Below are 21,333 nucleotides of genomic sequence, written 5' to 3'. Positions count from 1 at the left end.
CAAGTGATGTGCTTTTTAAATGATCGTCCACTTTTTAAGTGATGTCAATAGTCCTTTTCTAACGCCACTTTTTTTGTAATGTCAATAGTCATTCTTTAACGTCACTTTTTAAAAGTGATGTCAAATTGATAAATATTACGTCACTATAAAAGTGATTTGTATACTTACAACATCACTTTTTGAAATCACTTTAAGAAGTAATGTCTTATGTTTTCTCCTACGACATCTTTCCAAAAGTGATTTAAATTGTTACAACATCACTTCTAGACATCAATTTAAAAGTGATGTTAAAACACACAGACTTTTAACGTCACCGCTATTAACATCACTTTTGAAAGTAATGTGAAATAGTTATAACATCACTTTTCCGGTGATGTAAAAACATAAAATTGTTGTAGTGAACATACTTTCTTTGGCTCTCTTGATACCATTTTTCGGTATATTTCTCTTTTATCCATTTTTTTTCCTTTGTGTGAGTACTTTCCTCTTAGGTTTTGTTGTTAATTACTTCTTAGTATATGGAGCAAAGGGGTGGAACCAACAAATGATGGAACCAGGGGGGGGGGTAAGTCATATTTATAACCTTGATGAAGTTTTAGGGAGAATTGAGATTTTGGTGTGAAGTTACAAATTTCATATTTGTAACTAGATTATATAAGTCAAAACATATCAAGCCACGTGCAAGAAACATAATCTCAATAATTATGTGATTTTTATTGCATAATCTCAATACAACAAGATTAGAATGTGGCTAACTGTATGTCAACAAAAATCTGATAACCACATAATCTCAATAACAATAATCGTTGTATAATCTCAATACGTAGTTATCTCAACCAATTATTAAAGACCTAAGTCAAATACGTAATTATCTTAGATAAACAATCTTGCTCTTAATCTCTGAACCAATTATTGTTCAGAGATTATTTCTACATAATCACAATACTCAAATGAGATATTTCTAGCTGTAAATATCTGACTTGGGCCCTAGATTCCAAGTATCATGGATTTTTTTAGCTTATTGCAGGCTGGCAGGGGAATGTATTACAAATTCATAGATTCTATGAGCCCAAGATTTAAGATGAGCAAGTTATAGGAAGACTACATTAATTAGCTATTTGTATTTATAGATGAAGCTAGACATAGATTTAAGAGGATCGGAAGCACACATACATGCCCAGCCCAAAATGTTAACCTGCAAAGATACCAAGCTTTATGAAAATCCAGACCAAGTTCTTTGACGAATAATAATGTAGCAACAAGTATGTGCTCTAGGAGATGCATACAACTAATATGTAGAAGAAAAACACAGAAAGCTCTATAGGAGCATTAGGCAGAACCTTAGTCCTCCTATGGGGCAGACTGCATAGATATGATTCATCTGCATAGATATCGTCTATGAGCGCATTCGCGATGATGAAAATTTTGCAGTAGATGTCCTTTGACTTGGCATGATTATTTGATTACTCTGTATTGCCTGAATTTCTCTTATAGGTAATCTGTTCTTGGCTTCACTCGATTTTACATTTCGTCTTTATATTTCAGTAGCAAAAAAGGTGCAAGATCCTTTGCATGAGCCCTTTAGTAAAAATTTAGAAGAAAATACGTATTCAACTGAAAGAAGTTCAATTTTTATGTTAGAAGCGGAGATCCTGTACTTTGAAGTGGATATTGAAGTGATCGCCATTTGCCAAGTGCCAAACAAACGTGGAAATGGGAAATGTTGTGGTAAGTTACTGAGATCAGTATGGACAATGGTGTTAAGTGACTCACATAGTTGCATGTGCAATAGAAATATGGTCTTCTACAAAATTCGACCTACATACTGAGTTTCAAGTCAACTCACAGTGAGTGATTCACATTAGCGAAAAACGTTCAGAAACGAGAGAGATTTAGAAGGGGAAAAGATTTAAATGAGAGGGGAAAGATTATTAAGAAAGGAAAATTTTGAAAATTTGAAAATTTTTGAGTCTTTTAACGTCAGATTCTCGAGACAAAATAGAGAGGTGGAGGCAAAAAGATAGAATTAAATAGAGAATAATATCACTTTAGGTTACTCTATTTGTTTAATTCTCGTTTGGAGACGCATTGTTTTTTTTTTTGTTTTTTTTAGTTGGTTTTCTAATTCAAAATATATCTCTATCCATATAGAGGTTTTGCCAAGAAGATAAAGTTATACATTAATCCGGTATCATTTTGGTTACTCTGGGCATATAACTTTCATTTTTATATCATCTGGTTTTGAAAACTATGGAGGGAAATTTTAAGAAACTTGTACTCAAAAGTAGTGATTCTAGATGTTACTATTTGAAAACAAAATATGATCGACAGATAATCTTAGGCAACTTTCGTGTTGGCTTTGTGGCGAACCCAATCTAGACAGACAGAGCTTCAGCTATGCGAGTTGGGAGATTTACTATGCAAGACATGGAATGTCCTGACCCGGGCAAATAGCTCGGTGATTAGGGCAGGGATCGGGTCGGATATGGCTATATCCGAATCTGAACCCGAATAGTTTCACCATATCCGAACCCGAAATCGAACCTGAATAAAACCGAAACTTAATATTCAAACCCGACTAACCCGATCGGATAACACTAAAAATTCAAAAAAAGCCCAAAATTTTTATCCAAACCCAAACCCGAACCCGACCTCGACTCAAATAAATAAACGGATACAAAAATGCACTCGAACCCTATGTATTCGGTAATCGGATCGGGTCGGATTCGGGTCTACCCGACCCAATTCCCTACCTTATCGGTGATATAGGCGACCCTTAGTAGGCAAAGATGATCTCAAACCGCCCCTAGATTGCGTTGTTCTAGGGGTTGGTCTTTGTAAAATCCATTGCCCGTTTTGAAAATTCACTTAACTATTGATGTATCGAGAATGTATCATTAACAGCACAAAGGAAACAAACATTTTTGAAAAAGAAGTGTAAAATAAAGAAAAGAAAAATTGTATACTCGCTCCACAGGTTCACACTTACTCCAACGATGAGTAAAAAGTGTTTTACAAATAATATGCGAGATATACTGTGGACTAAGGCTCCGGCACTTACAACCACACCCTCCAAGTGGAGAGGTCTAGTTACCTTATTGATGTATCCCTTTAAAGGAAAAGATGGAATGGAAAGGAAAGGAATACATCGAAAAATAGGATTCAATCATCGTAGATGGGATCTTTAAGAAAGAGTTTTTAGCACTCCAGCTTCGTTCACGTCACTTGTTGCTTTAAAGGCCGTGTTTGTTGGTTTAGGATTAGGAATAGCTTGACCTGGGAACTCTCCTTTCTGGGTTTTATCTTGGGCTAACAAGTTCAGAGATTGTTGCATGGATGTTAGGATTTGGGTTTGCTGTTCCATGACAGATAACATTATTTCGGTAGGCTTATCTGATTGGACACTAGTTGATGGTGTAACGGGAACTAGGTCTCTTTGGTTGTTGATAGGTAGGTTTTGATAGTTCTGGTTAAACTGGGATGAGACTAATGCTCTGTTCTGATTGTTGTAGGTACCTTGTCCTTGTCTTTGTCTGAAGGTATTTGTTGGTTTGTTGAAACTTGGTGGTGTTTGGTTTTGTGGAATGTTGGTCCATTTGAAATTTGGATGTTGTCTCCACGGTGCATTTGGTTCAATTAAAGCACGTACTTCTTTTGGCTGAAGTGATGATAGGTTTGTGATCAAGGGACAGGTGGCATCTATATGATTTAAGCTTAGACAGAAATTGCATGGTAAGGTATTTATGTTTATGACAGGATGAGAAGCTTTATATTTTTTTTTTGGTTGTGAGGGCATCTATCTTTCTTATGAGGGTTTCTATTAGGGTTTTGATTTCTGGATCTGATTTCACCTAAAAAATACCACTAGCCTTAGATGTACTGGGTTGGGCTATTCTGGAATTGTTTATGTCGCCCCTATGGGTACTCTTTTCAGCTTGGTTTTCAAGAAAGGTTCTGGCTTCCGTTGCACCTCTACCCAAAAAATTACGATTGCTCATGATGTCGAGGGTTACTTTGTGTTCTGGGAGAAGGCCTTTGAAGAAACATTGGACAAGAGTGGATTTTTTTAGTTTATGGTGAGGACATGAATGGAGTATGTCAGAGAATCTATCCCATGCTTCGGAAAATGTCTCACTTGGACTCTGTCTGAAGAACTATATCTTGCTTCTTATCTCTTCTATTTTCTTCTGCGGAGAGTACTTCTTCATGAAGGAGAACATAACTTTTTCCCATGTATCGAAAGAGTCGGCCTTTTGTGAGAGAAGCCAAGCGTGACTTTTGCCAGCTAGAGTGAAAGGAAACACTCGTAGCTTCACCTGATCGTAGGTGTCGCCCGGATGATGAAAAGTATTACATACTTCATGTATCCGGAGTAGATGCTCATACGGTAACTCGTGTTCTAACCCATGGAAGATGGGTAGAAGATTGAACATGTTCGGTTGAATCCTAAAATCGCTCGTAAGCGGTGTGAGTCATATACAAGATGGAGGCCCATCTTGCAATGGTGTGTAAAAGTTGGAGATAGGCTCTTCAGCTTGCACCGCTACGTCAGGCATCTTATGAGATGGAGGACTAGAAACAGGAGATTGTCTAGGTCGACGAACTTTCCTACGTGAGTAAGTTTTATTCTTGGTAATACTAGAAGTGCTTGAACGCAGTATCATACACTTTTAGCAAGACCCCAAAATTATCTTAACATTCGCAAATAGTGCAATGTATGCTCAAACAATCAAAATTCGTTTTTGCAAGTATGGAGTTTTGAAAACTTTGCTTTTGGTCTATATTTTACTATGCCTTGTTAAGAGGAACAGTTGGCCGCAAGACTATGATGGCTCTACTACACGTCTCAGAAGAGTAGGTAGTCACTTCACCAAGTGGTGTGCTACCAAGAATGTCACTCTCGATGAATTTGGGGGAGGGGAGTGAGGAAGGTAGTTGGTCCACCGGAATTTGGTAACTGATTACTTTAAATCCTCGTGGCTATATTTTTGTCCTTTTCTGGAGTAGCGTGACTACTTGGGCTCTAGTTGATTGATTTTAATTAAATTATTTTGGTCTAGGGCTTTCAAGAATCAAGCAACTTCCAATTTACCTACATTGGGTAATGACTTCCCAATGGTTGTTATGTGGCTCGGGTTCACCTTATCTTGTGAATGTAAATTGCAATGCAGAAAGTAAATTTTAAACAGTCATGTAAGTATGCTTGAACAAACAAGTATCCTCTTACTTGGGCTTCGAGGAGGTTTAGAAATTACCTCTCAAGCCGTGCTTACACGTTGCTTGAGGAGAAGGCGATTTCAGTTGGCGCTTGATCTAAGAATCAGGCCCAACCTTTCGAGCTTTACTATGTTTTAAGTTACAATAAAGGCCCACTTAAAAAGCCCACAAGTTACGTTTTTGACAATTTATACAATTTTGCCTTTAAGGGCCCAAACTTAAAACTAAACTAAGATTAAACTAATCTAATTAACTAGTTTTAGATTAATAACCTAGATTAACTTGAGTCAAATGGACTTAGAGTGTTGATTACCAAGTTGATTTAAAGTGTGTGAGCCACAACTTGCCTCACACACTTGAACTTCCCAAGGCAATTAAAACACTAATCCCTTGGTAAGTATATAACTTAAACCAAGTTAAACTCATGTTCATCATAAGAAATCAATCAAAACCATTTTTTTTTTTGTTTCTCTTTTTATCACTAACTATTAGAAACAAGTTCCACTATTTTCTCCTACTCTATTACAAAATCAGGGCTCGGAGTATAACTATTCATCACAAATCAACTGGACTGCAAAAAAACTGGACACCCTTCCCTGGAGATGCCTTGGTGGTCGCCCTTGCCAAGCCCGCGCGGTAGCCCGCCGGCGTTGGTGAACGGTTGTTGGTTTTTGTGTGTGTCTTCAGCTCCTTTCCAGCTTCGTTGTCCCGCAACCTGATTTGTAAAAAAAATATCTCAGTACAGAGAAACAATAAAGTAAAATGACAAAAAATAGAAAAAAAGAAAAAAAGAAAAGAAATGGAGAGATGAGAATGATGCTCCCTTCTTAGATTCTCAACTAATCACTCTCACTCCTTCAATCCATGATGACAGCGCCATTTGAATCTTTAGATTGTAGCGAGTATACTTCAAAAGAGTTTGTTTTAGAAGTTGAGGTTCATCCTAAACTGTTTAAAGTTTGAGTGAGGGAGATATGAAGAAGAAAGGTAGACTCTTGTAGAATTAGAATGGTTCTAAGCTAATGAAAACTTGAAAGCTTTGATTGTTCTATTGAAATGACTTGAAAACATGAAAGGGAAGATTGATTAAAACATTGAAACAAAGAACAAGTGAACAAGGTTTAAAGGTTGAAACAAAGAACAAGTAAACAAGATTGATTGAAATAAATAACAAGTAAATAACAAGATTGAAATGAAATAAAACAACAAGAAAATAAAAACATGAATTGAAAAACAAGACAAGAAATTAAACAAACCAAATGGTTTGGATCCTAAGATAAATGATGGTTTCTCTTTTCCTTATTTTTGGGTTATATACCCCTACTTTTGCCATTTATAGATTTGCCCTTCTCCATTACAGACTAGACACCTCACACTTTCACTTTTGCTTTTGCTTTTTGGTTTCTTTATGACCAAGGTAGGTTTAGGGGAGAAAAGTCATCATATTTTGAGATAAGGGCCTCCATCTCTGGTTTTCTGATATGAAGGCTTTTACTTTTGACTTTGACCGGTTGACTTTGACTTTTTCAGCACTTTTCCATAGCGGCTACTGGTCTTTATAATAAGCGTGATTAAGGCTCCTTTTGGTGTTAAGATTTAGCTTTTATGATAAGTGGTCTGAAATACTCTTTAACCTGAAAAATGTAGTAAAAGTTATGAGTTGTCTTTTCGTTAAGTGTAAGAGGGATTGTAATGCACCAATATACGGGTAATAAAATGCACATTTGGAGATCACTAGTACAAAGGGTTTTGTCTCCTTATTTATTCTCAGAAATCTATACATTCATTAGCGGGGAATAAGGACAAGCTCCTTTGAACTTGGAATAACATATGTACTATAATTTAATCATCTAAAGATAAATGTGCAAACATGAGCAATGAAATGCAAAAGCAGAGTCGTTTCCAAAACATTTGGAGAGCGTTCTTAAGGTGGGTTCTCATAGGGATGTGTTAAAACACAAACTCTCAGATAGATTCACTCAAGTTTTGTTCTCTCAAATGCAGCAGACATTTATTTTCCTCACATACACGAATAACGTCCAAACGATACCGGGGTTCACTACAACAATTTTATGTTTTTACATCACCGGAAAAGTGATGTTATAACTATTTCACATTACTTTCAAAAGTGATGTTAATAGCGGTGACGTTAAAAGTCTGTGTGTTTTAACATCACTTTTAAATTGATGTCTAGAAGTGATGTTGTAACAATTTAAATCACTTTTGGAAAGATGTCGTAGGAGAAAACATAAGACATTACTTCTTAAAGTGATTTCAAAAAGTGATGTTGTAAGTATACAAATCACTTTTATAGTGACGTAATATTTATCAATTTGACATCACTTTTAAAAAGTGACGTTAAAGAATGACTATTGACATTACAAAAAAAGTGACGTTAGAAAAGGACTATTGACATCACTTAAAAAGTGACGCATCATTTAAAAAAGCACATCACTTGAAAAGTGATGTGAAACACTTTTCGAATCACTTTAAAAGTGATGTCGTATTGCTCAGAAATTTAAAAAAAAAAAATTATATATTTAGCCTAGTATACCATTTTCTTGCTCATTAATCATCAAATAAAAATGAAATGTATACACCACTGTACATCTACATATATCACCTCAACTCATCCCCAATTACAAATACATATGACACTAATATAGTCCTCCATTGTTGATGCTGCGACTCAAATTCTTTGGAAGGAGTTAAATCTTTAGCTGCACTCTAGGAAATATACTTCTAAGCTCGAGCAACCATGACATGTCATATGATTCTTCCCAACTACGATCTTTGTCGATGCGATTCACAAGCACCTTCAAGTAAATCTAATACCGCAACAACTATTAATATCAAGTTTACTATCCAATTCAATTGGTTTCAGTTTCAACCCAGGGACTAGTTCATGACACACAATGTTCCAATTCAACATTGTAAGTAAATCTAATACCGCATGCTCATATATACAATGCCCATGGTACCAAGTGATTTCTCTTATGCTCAGAGCTAGATTGTGTTTCCAAACAAAATATATTCAAGCAAATATACTTGTATATATCAAGCATTGGCTTTCCAGTGCGCCAAGAAAAGAACAAATATATTCACTGAATTATAAGTGGTCACAAGGCAAAAGCCACTAGTGGTCTAACATATCAGCAAGTAACTATGTATATCGGTCACAAACTTAACAAAACCATAAAAGATGTCTGAATCCAGAAATACTAATATCACAAAGGCACCATCTGTATCTGTATCCCCGATGTTTAAGCAATCAAGCCTAGCTCGCAAGACGGATATACTGCAAACTCCCTTGACAAGTCAGTAGCTTCAGATGTAAGTGTCCATGTTGCCTAGACAATGATAATCGATCTGATAGTAAGGGTAGACAAAAATTCAAGAAATGCTTACTTCATCTACTCAAAAACAAGCAAATGGGTGATGGGGCAATTCAAGGGAAAGTAACACTAAAATTAATGGCAAACAAAAAAAGCTTACGGATTCATTTCGCCATATGTGTTATAATAGCTTGTAGCTTTGTTCCCCACTCTAAGATTGCCTGCAAGCGATTCGAGGGTGAGTACTTATGCAAAAATAAGAAATGTTATGAATATGGTGACAAAAAGTAAGTACAATTACTAAAAAACAATAGTAAGAACGATCGCAGATAATGAGACAAACTTTACAAATGAAACAATATCCAATAAACATCCATTTCATATAAAAAAAAAAAAAAAAGCAGCGAGATTTGGTCTAATAAGCATAGTATCTCTGCAGCCCTCACACACACGAGTAGCCAACTTATGATTCAAATTGCGGTCATAAAACCATAACACTAAACAAATAGATCAGAAGAATAAGTTATGTTACGTAGGGGTGTAGTACTTCATCTAATATTAAAGTTTGAAGTTGGTTTAGAAAACAACAAGGGCGAAGTGCCCGAGCATACACATTAGTCTTATGGCCGAGCAATGAATACAAGATTTTCTTTTGTCCTTGAACATTATATTGAATTCTAAAATATGATAAACTTATAAACTTATGCAACATCAAGGATGAGTACTTATGCGGCATTCACACTCTCTCTCCTCCTAACGCCAATAATCACATTACCTTTAGTCTCCGGATGAAATAGAATGGAGACCGGAGTTGCAGGAGCACTACTTCAATCTGTCTATGATGAAGCATATCAATGTTTGATATGGAGATAGAAAGAAGACCATATCACAAAAAGCGCAATTGCACCTGCACCAAATCGAATTTTTTTTCTCCAACCGGTGTCCTCAAAAAGAAGGATATCGGTCCCAACTAAACAAATTGTGGAAGGATTGTCATTGTCAATTGAATGCACACATTCATCTCGGTCTTATACATCAGTGTAGAATTGAGAAGGATAGAGACAACACAATTTTGACATACTCATTTCAATCGATTCTTCTTCTTCATTTTAATTCCATGTATATACTTTTTTTTTTCAGATGCATTTATGTTCAACCAGGTACACAAACATAAGGAAGGGATGTGTTCTGCCTATAAAAAGCCAATGGTACTAATATTGAATTCATATATTTCTATAGAAGTAGATAGATTCCTTGGCAGGTAGGTCACTTTACGTCAAACTCGTTAAATGCCCCATTCCCAACCCCTCGGTTTGCATCACCCACATTATTTGGTTCACCGTACAAGAGAAAGGATCAAAATTCAAGATGAGTTCAACTTCGGTTTCATTCACGGAAAGTGACTCATTAGTCAAGTTTCACCCAGGCTGAATTAGCTGCGAGCAATAAACTCAAAAAGTCGTGATTTAACAATCAACTGCAGTAGCATTGTTCTTGTCAAATGGAAGGTCAAGATTATATTACTAAACTGGTCGTAGTTTAACAAAGAGTTTTTTTCTTTTTTTTTTTGCTCAAGTGAGAAAATAATGTTACTTATTCATGGGAGCTAAATGACAAATTGTATAAAATAAAGAAAAGGTTGCATATAATAAGAGCATGGAAAGAATCAAGAAGATGCTCACAAGTAAAGATCATGAGGGAAAGACAATAGATAGTCAAAAAGCAAGCAAAAGTATATAATGTCATGGTGATGATTTCGAGGTGGTTTTTTTTTTCTTAGCATGTTGTTACCATTGTTTTCACACTGTTGTTCTTTCCGATCATGAACTCGTTCAAGTGTTGAAGGATACGAGGTCTTTTCTTTCACATTGATGGTGATGCTGAAAAACTTTTCAATGGGCAACCTTTAACAAGGCCTAACAACTCATCATACATTGGCAGAAAGACTTGAGTGATTCTTGAACTTCGTGTTATGTAAACTTCGGGGACCGATAGCGATTCTTGACCCATCCTAAGGCACCCAAGACTTTAAACCGGAACTGATGTCAACTATTCATGTGATCCTCGATTATAACGTGGGCTTTAAACATACCAAAACCCCTACTTGATTCCAAGTAAAACACCGAGGCTGCAACTCATGTGAGAGAGAGCTGAACTTCACATTCGGACAAAAGAATTCTAAGTTCAACTCATGTAAGAATTCGCACAAAGATTTGCGTTACTTTCGGCTAGATTACTCAACAATTTAATCTGCCCACTCTAGGCCAAATATTTTCACTTAGTCAATCGGTGACTTGTATAAATAGTGTCAATCTCAAAGAGGAACTTTATCGAGAAGAAAGAAAGCTAGACAAGAAAGATATATAGAGAATGCAAAATAGGAGAATGGATTACCTTCCATTCTTCAAATATTCCAAACCGACGAGCTATGTGCTCAAAATCTGCACTGTCTTTTTATTTGGATCGCATCACCATCAATATTATATGCCTTGAGGGCGACATCACTTCCATGAGCAGGTGTTGCATTTGACACAATGTTGCCAAAGTGCCTTACGTAATTTTCCTCCGCCAAAAAGGTATTTATGGATTACAAGAAAATAAGAGTAACACTCTCACTGCGTGCCATTTGTGAAATAATTTACCTCCATCAAATAGCTCAGATCCATTGATTTCCAATCAACCTTTGAAAAGAACAAAAAAATAGAATCAAACAAGTATATATATAAGACTAGTGAAAATAATAAGATAGCAAAAACAAAAATTGCTCACATGACCGTCATTCATCTTAATAGGCTCCAGGTATTGCTTGAAGAACTGCCCCATACTAGAACCCTGCAACCCAAAATAAAGTAATTGGTGATTCTCAACTCAAAAGACTTTTCTATAAAGTACAACACAAAGGAACAAAAGCCAAATATAGGCATAATGAAAACAAGCTGCATTCACACTATTGAAGTAGTCTAAAGTTGATCAACACAACTGTATTTCTATAATCGAGAGACAAGATTAGTAGTAATATGCTAGTTGAATATTGATTAGACAAGCTATATCTTTCTAGAGTCTTCCGGTCAAAAAGAGGTTTGCATATTAGAAATTTCCTTGAGAAAATGGGAGATTAAACATTTTGGACTTTACTATTTGAGAACCTCAAGAGATCAAGTGTTGGGTCACATGCTAATCTGAATCAAGCATCTATTTGAAAGAACCTTGTGTTCCAAATGATTCTGAGAGACCAACATATGTCAGTCTCAAATGAACATAAAATGTATTAATGCAGATAATTATGTAAAGTGAAATATCACTAACTAGTCGGGAAATGGAAAAGGAAAAGCATCAATATGGGATAGTCCTTTTCTCGATTAGCTTATAAAATGACAGTTCTTTAGATTTGCATATCAAGTAAAGATACATACATGTTCACCAAAATTGTAAGTCCCACACTTACACGGGCATTATAAACTATCGACGACCTTTGTGGTTCTCTTTTAATCTTAGCCACCATCCCGGTAAGTTTATTTTACACTTATAATTAACGTGGCTACATATTTTCCTAGATATTAGTATCATGCAAAAACTATCAAATAATGCACAATGCATGCGAATGCGGCCCGATACTATGAAACATATATAACAAGTTTTTGTATTCAACGGAGTCGGGATTCTTACACCGGTTATTATACAAAACAGGCTCACTGCGAAAGAAAACACAAGATGAAATTCATTATTTTTAGTATAAAGAACACCTAAAACAAGAAAAAGTTATCTATAAATATTTCCGTGTTTTTCCTCATTGTATTCACTAATCACGATCCGGGGATATCTTTTGAAACCAAACTTGTCACCCATACCGATTTTGATTCTTCGGCAGATGGGAGCACTATGTTTTTCAAATTAAGGAACCCTAGCAGTCTCTCAACACATGTAAATATTTACAACTAAGGTTCCTAGTTGGGTTGGGTACTTGGGTCATCATACTAACACAACCACACTGCGCCTGCCAGTTACTATTCGGTAAAACAATCGAGACAAATAGTATATGATAGCAAGTATTTTCTGATAATAAACTCAAAAGAAATGATGTTTGACATCCCAGGTTCCCAACGGGAGGAGATAAGGTAACCCTCAACAAGTAAATCCAACATTCATTACCAAAACAGTCAGACATCAAAGAGGAACATATGCACTGAGAAGCCTTGCTGCAGGTTTGGGGGTCCTGAAAAAAAATAAAGTATAGTATTCAATAGTGATTTCAAGAAAGTTTATTACCTGAGGACCCTACATAGGTGACTAAGTAAATCTTTCATCGCGTACGTTTTATTAGAGGAAATCCTAGTCATTTAAAGTATGATCTAGACAACTCTCCATGAAATTAATTAGAATGGAAATATACTTGTAAAAAACTGACAAAAGACAAATAGAAATTCTAGGAAAGATATTGAAAATTAGTACCCGGCATCTGAGTAGAGTCCTAGCTTCAAATTTTGATATATATGGACATAATGCAAAACGCCTTTAATGCCCAAGGGAAGGCTGAAGCTTTAGGAACTAAATTTCCCTACAACCAAACATAAATTTAGATCTTACTCTGTTAAGTTTTACACGTGCAATGTGCAATAAACATAGTTAGACAAACCCACGGTACACGAGAGTCCCTATCAAGTTCACCCCAACAATCATCAATCACTGAAACGTGCAATCAATCTTTGTAGTATACTCTTAAGTTTAGATTCTTTCTCGGCTTCAGCTTGAGTATGCTCCCCAACTAACTTTTTAATTTGCGGAGTCCAGTACCTGAAGAATCCCTGATGACTAAAACATTTACATCGCTATCAGCCAATAGCATGTGATACATGAAAAAGAAAAGAGAGGTGTATATATGTCCACATGAAGCTAACACAGCCCAACTAGGTTTGCACCGCTACCCATTTATCATTTGCCTCCCAACTCATAATAAGAGGCATAAGGCCCCTTCCTTAGCAAGGTACTATGGAACGGAAATTGAACACCATCATCTTGCCAAATTGGCTACAACATCAAAATGTCCCAACCACCAACATAATCCAAATTCCCGAGATTAAATATCTTAACATTGACATTACTCCCCCCCGCCAAATAGTAGTTTCTTCATCTTGAATATAAAAATATGTATGCTATGCTCAAAGGAAATAAAGAACCCCCACAATCCATGCTCAAAAGCTACTTCCTCTCGATTATTTTCGCACATGAAGCCTCAAAATTGCCTTTGGAGTAGGCATATCCAAATTAAAAGAATAACAATGCAAAAAAAAGATTCAACTAATGAAGTTCGGTTTCTTTTTTTACAAAAGAAAGATACAAATTGATAAATAACATATCTTAGCGGACAAACAAACAAAAAATAATAACAGAAATCTATTTCTAACCTTCTTTGATGACCGAGTTCATAGTCCCGTGGAATGCTCCCTCGCCAAACTCTCTGGGACCTCTAAAAGGTAGGACTCCTTTCCAACTGAAACATAATTGATCTTGGGGGAAAAGCACCAAAAGCGAAAATCAACTTTCTTCTCTTAATCAAACCCGAAAAGCTATATACATGATAATGACTCCCAAACTAAAATCCTGTTTTTTCCCTCTTCTTATTAAACAAATCAGCCTTTTTAGTGGTTAACCGGCTTCAATCACAGATCGAGGCTTAATTGGTTGACACTCAAAAAGAATTCGGTTATAACATGATGACAAGTGATCTTCATAGAGTATAAAAAACAGGACATGTAATGTAAGGAGCACGGGTGAAATATTTGTTAGTGAAGCGGTCATACTCTCTGTATCCTCAAGATTAATTTTGTTTTTTATTCTTTCCATTTATTTTATTAATAAACACTTGACCAACAATCAAGAAAAATATGTGGACAAACACCGCGAAAAGATATTCAAGACGAACTTTACTTGAATCGAGCCGAAACTACATCACGCAAGTATTTTCTAGCGGTACTTTCGCCTAAGCCAACCCCCGAACCAGAACCTTCAGAAACCCCCTTGCCTTCAACGTATTCAAGAACCATGTAGAAGTTATCAGTGTTGGGGTCATCAATCACCTCAAGGAGATTGACAATATTTGGATGTGCCAAGATTTTCATGATTAGAACCTCACGAAGTACATCAGTCATGGCAGTTTATGAAGGCCCCACTCGCTGCTTTAATAAATGTGACTTGTGAAAAGCCTTAATAGCATACTGCTTTCCATCTGTTTTACTTTGGTACAGAACCACTTTACCATAGCTACCACACCCAATCTTACATTCTCGAACATACTCATTGACCATTTTGTTTCCGTTTTCATCCTCGGAGCGAACAAGTTGATGAGTTTCTTTAACACGCACTTCCCTACATATCATTCCATGCCTAATTCTGGACAAAAGAATCTCTTCAGACCTATTAACTCCTCCACACTTCAACTCCCCATCACTATCATGTTCATGTTGTATATTAGTAGTTTCACTATCATAAAACCCACCATCCATATCTTCTTCCACATTATCATCGTCATCTAACAAAAACTCTTGTGAAATCCTCCTATTATTCCCATAACCACAACCCCCCTTCACTGATCTCTTTTTAGTCTTCCTTATAAATCCAAAACAACTACAACATCCCATTTCTGTTATATCCGGTATGTAATTTTTTGTATTGTCAAACATTAGTAACACCTGAAAATTAGTGGGGCCCGGTGTTATTCCAAAGGATGCCACTTTCGCGTAAAGGTATGAAGTAAGTGATGAAATCGATGCCGTCTCGATTTAACGACACAAACATCGCTCTTTATAAGTAATTTTAAATGTTGAACTAGTCCGGACCACAACTATGGATGCACAAGTCGAGGGTACATCTACACCTGATGCCCACTTAGCGGGGCCGAAACCCAAAATAGATAAATAAAACTAAAGAACTAGAATTATAAGATATATATAATTCTAATCTGTAATTAAAAACATATTAACAACAACATTTCTACGATATTAAGGACTAAGCATTACTTTTTAAGACTTGCCGACTTCATATACAATATAGGATATCATGTATTGTTAACGCTTTATAACACTTGAATCACCACAGAACACATATATAAACTGGCGACTTTTTAATTATAGCGAAATTGAAAACCTTTAAAATGTTAATAGAACTAACAAGTGATTTATGATAAATTTAAATGGAACCATAAAGTTTGGAAGGAAGAAAAATTGTGCTTTAATGAAAGAGACAAACCTGGTTACTTTGTTCTTTTGATTTCCAGAAAAATCCACCGAAAAAGATTGTGCTTTTGTCACAAAAATAGATAATATTAGTTTTCTACGAGAGGGCTTTGAAGAGAAAGAAGTAAATAGTTAATAAGTACCTGAATCGACGGGATGAGTTGTATTTTTCATAACTGACCTAGCCGCCCTAGGTTAATGAGTTCTAATCGCAGCGGGAAAACGAAATTTTATTCGCGGTTAAGATTTTATTTTCAAAGTTTTTTAGTTTCTTCGGCCTAGCTAAAACTTAACTTAGAGTTTTTCGTTTAATTAAGCTACTACTAAAAAGCCCCTTTGTCTAATGGGCCTAATGGGCCTAGAGCGGCTCGCGTGTCCATCAAATAGCTACCACTAGACATCACTTTTGAAAGTGATTTGCTATTCCAATCTAGACGTCACTTGTAAAGTGATTTAATATTTCAAATTTTCACATCATTTATAAAAAGTGATGCAAAAAGTGATTTAAAAGATTAAATGACATCACAACGTTTACATCACTTCTAAAAATGATGTTGTAGACCTTTTCTAAGTCACTTTTGTAGAAAGTGACGTTAAAACAATATTACCACCAACTACTAACATCACCTTTGAGAAAAGTGATTTCTAATGTTATATACAACATCATATTTTTAGAATTGACGTTGATCAAGTGATGTCATATCATAAAATTGTTGTAGTGGTTGATTAATCACACTTTCTACTTACTATCACACCATCCTATTCCTAATTGAGCTAGATGTCTTTTATTAGGAGTTACTGGGCTAGGGTGATGGTTTAGAAAGAAAAATGAAGGGAAAAACAAAAATATGATAAGTTGAGAAATTGGGTCTTCAAGATACTTGTAACTAGAAAAGAACCTTGTTTCGTTCTTTGCTTCTAAATTGTGATTCTTTAGCCCTTTGGCTTTGTGACTCCATATGATTTTGAATTTTTTTGGAGTTCTATCTTTGCTTTTGTTTCTTTTTGCTTTTGTTTCTGGTATCGTCCCCATTTGATTTTAAACTTTTGGGAGATTCAATTTTTTACTCATTTGATTTTTTTTTTAGAGTTTCGGTTTTTTAATGGGTTTCTCTTCTTCTCTTTCTTTTCTTTTCAAAGCAACTGATCTATTTTTGTACAAGGTCTTCTCTTCTCTTTTTCTGATATCCATCCAATTCTCAACTCGTCAGCTAGGCAAGCTTTTTATTATGTGTTGTAACGGGTCAGGATTTATGGTAAAGAATAAAAAGGCTTTTAGAATTTGGTGAAAGCTCAAAAGGCGTAACTAGAGGAAAACTATCTTTTTGGGTTTTTAACGTTTATTTGGCTAAATCAATCCAGAAAGGGCCTAAATTTTCTCCAAGGATATGGCGTGGTGATTAAGCAAGTTGACGTGTGGTCTTTCTATTCGAACATCCTTTGTGTCATCACTCAATAATCATTCAGATGAGGCTTTTGGCTAGATTCTCACAGGATATGAAATTTAATTGTTCTAACCTTGGTCTCGGAAACTCACTGCTATATACAATCAAATACTTATGCATGCCATTCATGAAAAGATGTAGAAACTATTGTATGTATATTAGTCTAAGTTCGAAGAACAAATCCTTAGTCTAAGTTTAAAGAACGAATCCTTACTTATTATAATGAGACTTCTAAACTTTTTATTCATCATAGAAAAAGGAAACAAGACTTTTAATACTAAATAGAAAAATATTTTTATTCTTTTTCAAAAAAACTTTAGAAAGGAAGAAATATACTACTATAGAAAATTACATAGTTTTTGCAAAATGTTACTATACCACCCCCCAAATAGAAATATGCTTTGTCCTCAAAGTATGAAGAGATAAGGAAAAAGATTACCATAGAAACATGAGCAAAAATGGCAATACACCTGTATTATGTTTTTCACGATGAAAATATGTCACCCCCAAATAATTTTGGGGCGTGGGTTAGTTGTTTGATATAGAACGAGAAATACATGGTTTATTGTACTAGGGATAGTTATTCTACTATGAATTTTTTAGGTTTTTGTATTTTTGAAAACATATGCAATGCAGAAAAGAAAAATGGAAAATTTTGGCATGATGTATTTGTATTGCCTTCTACTCATATACCAAATTCCACAAGAGAAACATATAAAACAAGCAAATAAATTTAAAATTACAGTACTAGTTATAAATATAAAAAAGAAAACAAACTAAAATAAAATATAAACTATAAATTATCTATACGGACACTAAGGAGCTGCCTAGTCAGAATCCGTGCGTTGAGAAGATCCTTCTCCTAGCTGACGTCGGGTCCTAGGATATCTATCGCTACGTGGGAGTGCATATCTAATGCTCTGCAGTGTTCTTGTGACACTGTGCTGAAAATGTCGCTGCTCCTGCTAGAAAGACTGCTGCTCCTCTCTGAGGTTCTGTTGGGCCGTTCTAATAACTTACTGACCTTGCCTAAGGTGGTGGATGTGCTGGTCTAGAATCCTCTGGCCCTCATAGAGGAAATGAATTCCATCCATGGGCTGAGTGAACTATTGAGTGGCACCTTCAGTCAAGTAGTCCACAGACTTGGTAGGGCGTGCTTGCTTGGCGGCTCTGGCGGCAGGTGAATGCCAGAGTTTCTGGACGCAATGGGCAAAGATAGGACCTCTAGTAGCGTCTCTTACCTCCACTAAAGTGTCTGTAGTATCGAACATCGCTAGTGCTGCATGATCTTAGTGACCAGCACTGGTAGAGGGGTGGTCGCGAGTTATAAATAGTTTTGATGGCACGTGCCTTTTTAAGTTATTTTCAAATTTTGGCCCAAGCCCAAATGAAATTAGGTAATTCTGATCATGTCCTTAGTGCCTTACTAACTTCGAAAGCTGATCCGTGCTTCGTTACTCGACCGATCCTGACCCGTGAGGTACCAAAATGATCAACATTGAAAATAGTACGCAACGGTATAGGGTACACTCACATCCAACAGTGGATGAAAAACAAATAAAGGAAACAACGGAAATGAACTGAAAGGAAATATATACAAAAAGAAGAAGGAAAATTTTTAATTAATTTTTTTGGTTTTTGAATAAGTTTGAACTGAAATTTTAAAAGGTGGGCTGTTTTAATTCAGATTCCCAAGACTTAGAAGTTTTTGAAAACTTGAGTCAATCCCAACCAGATGGTTGGATTACTCTCTTCAGCTGTGCTCGGTGCGCAGGCGGCTGACACATGAAAACCTTAAAAACTGAATTTTCACTATAAGATTGAAAATCAGGACAAATTGGTTTTTGATAGTTTGAACCTTCTCTCATAGTTCGTCTCTTACGTGTGTATGAACTCTTACCTAAACCAGGAATGGTTTTTGGTATATGTGTCCATATCTTCAGTTGCAGTTCTCTAGGAAGTGCTTGCACACAATCATTGAAACCGATCTATCTAGTCTTGCTAGGTGAAGGGTTTTTGTTCGTAACAGAAGACATTTTTGAAAGTTTTTGAAAGTTTTTAGAAAGAAAGATTTTGATAAGGGAAAAGATTTTTAGAAAAGAAAAATGATTTTTAGAAGAAAGGAAGAATTTTTGAAAATTTGTACAAGTTTGAGTCTTTTAACGTCAGATTCTCGAGACAAATAGAGAGGTGGATGCAAAAGATAGAATTAAATAGAGAATAGTATCACTTTGGGTTACTCTATTTGTTTAATTCTCGTTTGGAGACACCTCATTTTTATTTATTTATTTTTTTTCCATTGGTTTTCTCAAGCAAAAGATATCTCTAACCATATAAAGGTTTTGACAAGAAGATAAAATTATACGTGAATCCAAGATCATTTTGGTTACTCCAAGGCGTATAACTTTCATTTTTATATCCTCTAGTTTTGAAAATATGGAGAGATGTTTTAAGATACTCATACTCAAAAGCTATGATTCTAAATGAAACTTTTTGAAAATAAACCATAGCAGGTAATCTCAGGAAACTTTTGTGTCGGTTCTGGGGGGAACCCAAATCTAGATAGATAGAGCTTCAGCTACGCGAGTTGGGAGATTTACTGCACAAGACATGAAATTGACCCGTGCGAATAGCGCGGTGATATAGGCAAACCCTTAATAAGCAAAACTGATATCAAACTGCCCCTAGATTGCGTTATTTTAGGGGTTGATCTGTGTAGAATCTGTTGCCCGTTTTGTTTTTCGAAAATCACATGACTATTGATGTATCGAGAATCCAGCATTAATAGAACTGAGAAAAAACAACTGTTTTGAAAAAGAAATGTAAAATAAAGAAAAGAAAAATTGTAAACTCGCTCCACATGCTCACACTTACTCAAACGACGAGTAAAAAGTGTTTTACAGAGTATATGCGAGATATATGTAGACTAAGGCTCTGGAACTTACAACCACACACTCAAAATTGAGGGTCCAGTTACCTTATTGATGTATTCCATTTAAAGAAAAAGGTGGAATGCAATAAGCAGTGAATGCATCGTGGAAAAGTGGATTTAATCCTCGTAGATATGATGATCATGAAAGAATTTTTAGCGCTCCAACTTTGTTCGCATCACTTGTTGCTTCAAAGGCTGTGTTTGTTGGTTTAGGGTGTGGAATAGCTTGTCCTGGGAACACACCTTTTTGGGTTTTGTCTTGGGCTAACAAGTTTACAGATTGTTGCATATATGCTAGAATCTAGGTTTATTGTTACATGACAGATAACATTATTTTGGTGGGCTTATCTGTTTGGACGCTAGTTGATGGTGTAACTGGGTTAGGCTGTTCTGGAATTGTTTATATCACCCCAATAGGTACTCTTTTCAGCTTGGTTTTCAAGAAAGGTTAAAGCTTCGGTTGCACCTCTATCCAAAAAATTACCATTACTTATGATGTCGAGGGTTACTTTGTATTCTTGGAGAAAACCTTTGAAGAAACATTGGACAATAGTGGATTTTTCTAGTTTATGGCGAGAACATGAATGGAGTAGGTCAGAGAATCTATCCTATACTTCAGAAAATATCTCACTTGGACTCTGTCTGAAGAACTGTATCTTACTTCTTATCTCTTCTGTTTTCTTAGACGGAAAGTACTTCTTCATAAAGGAGAACATAACCTTTTCCCAAGTATCGAAAGTAATTAGGATTCTGAGAAAGAAGCCATGCGTGTCTCTTACCAGCTAGAGTGAAAGGAAACACTCGTAGCTTCACTTGATCCGGCGTATTACATATTTCATGTATCCGGTGTAGATGTTCATACAATAAATCATGTTCAAACCCATGGAATATGGGTAGAAGATTGAACATGTTTGGTGGAATGTGAAAATCGCTCGTGAGCGGTGTGAGTCGTAAACAAGATGGAGGTCCATCTTACAACGGTGTGTAGAAGTTGGAGAGAGGCTCTTCAATTTGCACTACTTCATCGGCCATCTTAGTAGGTGGAGGACGAGAAATTGGAGATTGTCTAGGATGATGTGCTCTCCTATATGAGTAAGTTTTATTCTCACTATAAACTAATAGCCTAAACAGCTGAGGATCAATCCATAAAAACATATAAAAGCATACACCCCCAA

At 35.8% G+C, this 21,333-nt stretch overlaps 1 long non-coding RNA gene and 1 other non-coding gene across 4 annotated transcripts; one reads left to right on the top strand and one right to left on the bottom strand.

The window, feature by feature from the left end:
• The first annotated feature begins 4,068 nt into the window (after window positions 1-4,068).
• LOC147502664 (small nucleolar RNA R71) lies at window positions 4,069-4,174 on the top strand. The gene has a single exon (XR_015194057.1). It is a non-coding gene; the product is annotated as a small nucleolar RNA R71 (small nucleolar RNA).
• A 6,844-nt stretch (window positions 4,175-11,018) lies between these two features.
• LOC147502663 (uncharacterized) lies at window positions 11,019-16,059 on the bottom strand. 3 transcript variants are annotated; one of them, XR_015220035.1, is made up of 6 exons: window positions 15,925-16,059; window positions 15,795-15,846; window positions 12,702-12,765; window positions 11,322-11,384; window positions 11,195-11,233; window positions 11,019-11,115 (listed from the first exon to the last, which is right to left on the bottom strand). It is a non-coding gene; the product is annotated as an uncharacterized LOC147502663 (long non-coding RNA). The 3 variants fall into 3 exon arrangements; XR_015220034.1 differs by lacking the exons at window positions 12,702-12,765; window positions 15,795-15,846; window positions 15,925-16,059 and adding an exon at window positions 11,966-11,993; XR_015220036.1 differs by lacking the exons at window positions 11,019-11,115; window positions 11,195-11,233; window positions 11,322-11,384; window positions 12,702-12,765 and adding exons at window positions 13,057-13,107; window positions 13,195-13,354.
• Window positions 16,060-21,333: the final 5,274 nt, after the last annotated feature.

The sequence above is a fragment of the Coptis chinensis genome, chromosome 4 (assembly GCF_015680905.1).
Source record: "Coptis chinensis isolate HL-2020 chromosome 4, ASM1568090v1, whole genome shotgun sequence".
NCBI classification, from domain to species: Eukaryota; Viridiplantae; Streptophyta; class Magnoliopsida; order Ranunculales; family Ranunculaceae; genus Coptis; species Coptis chinensis.
This window is presented reverse-complemented; position numbering and strand designations above follow the sequence as displayed.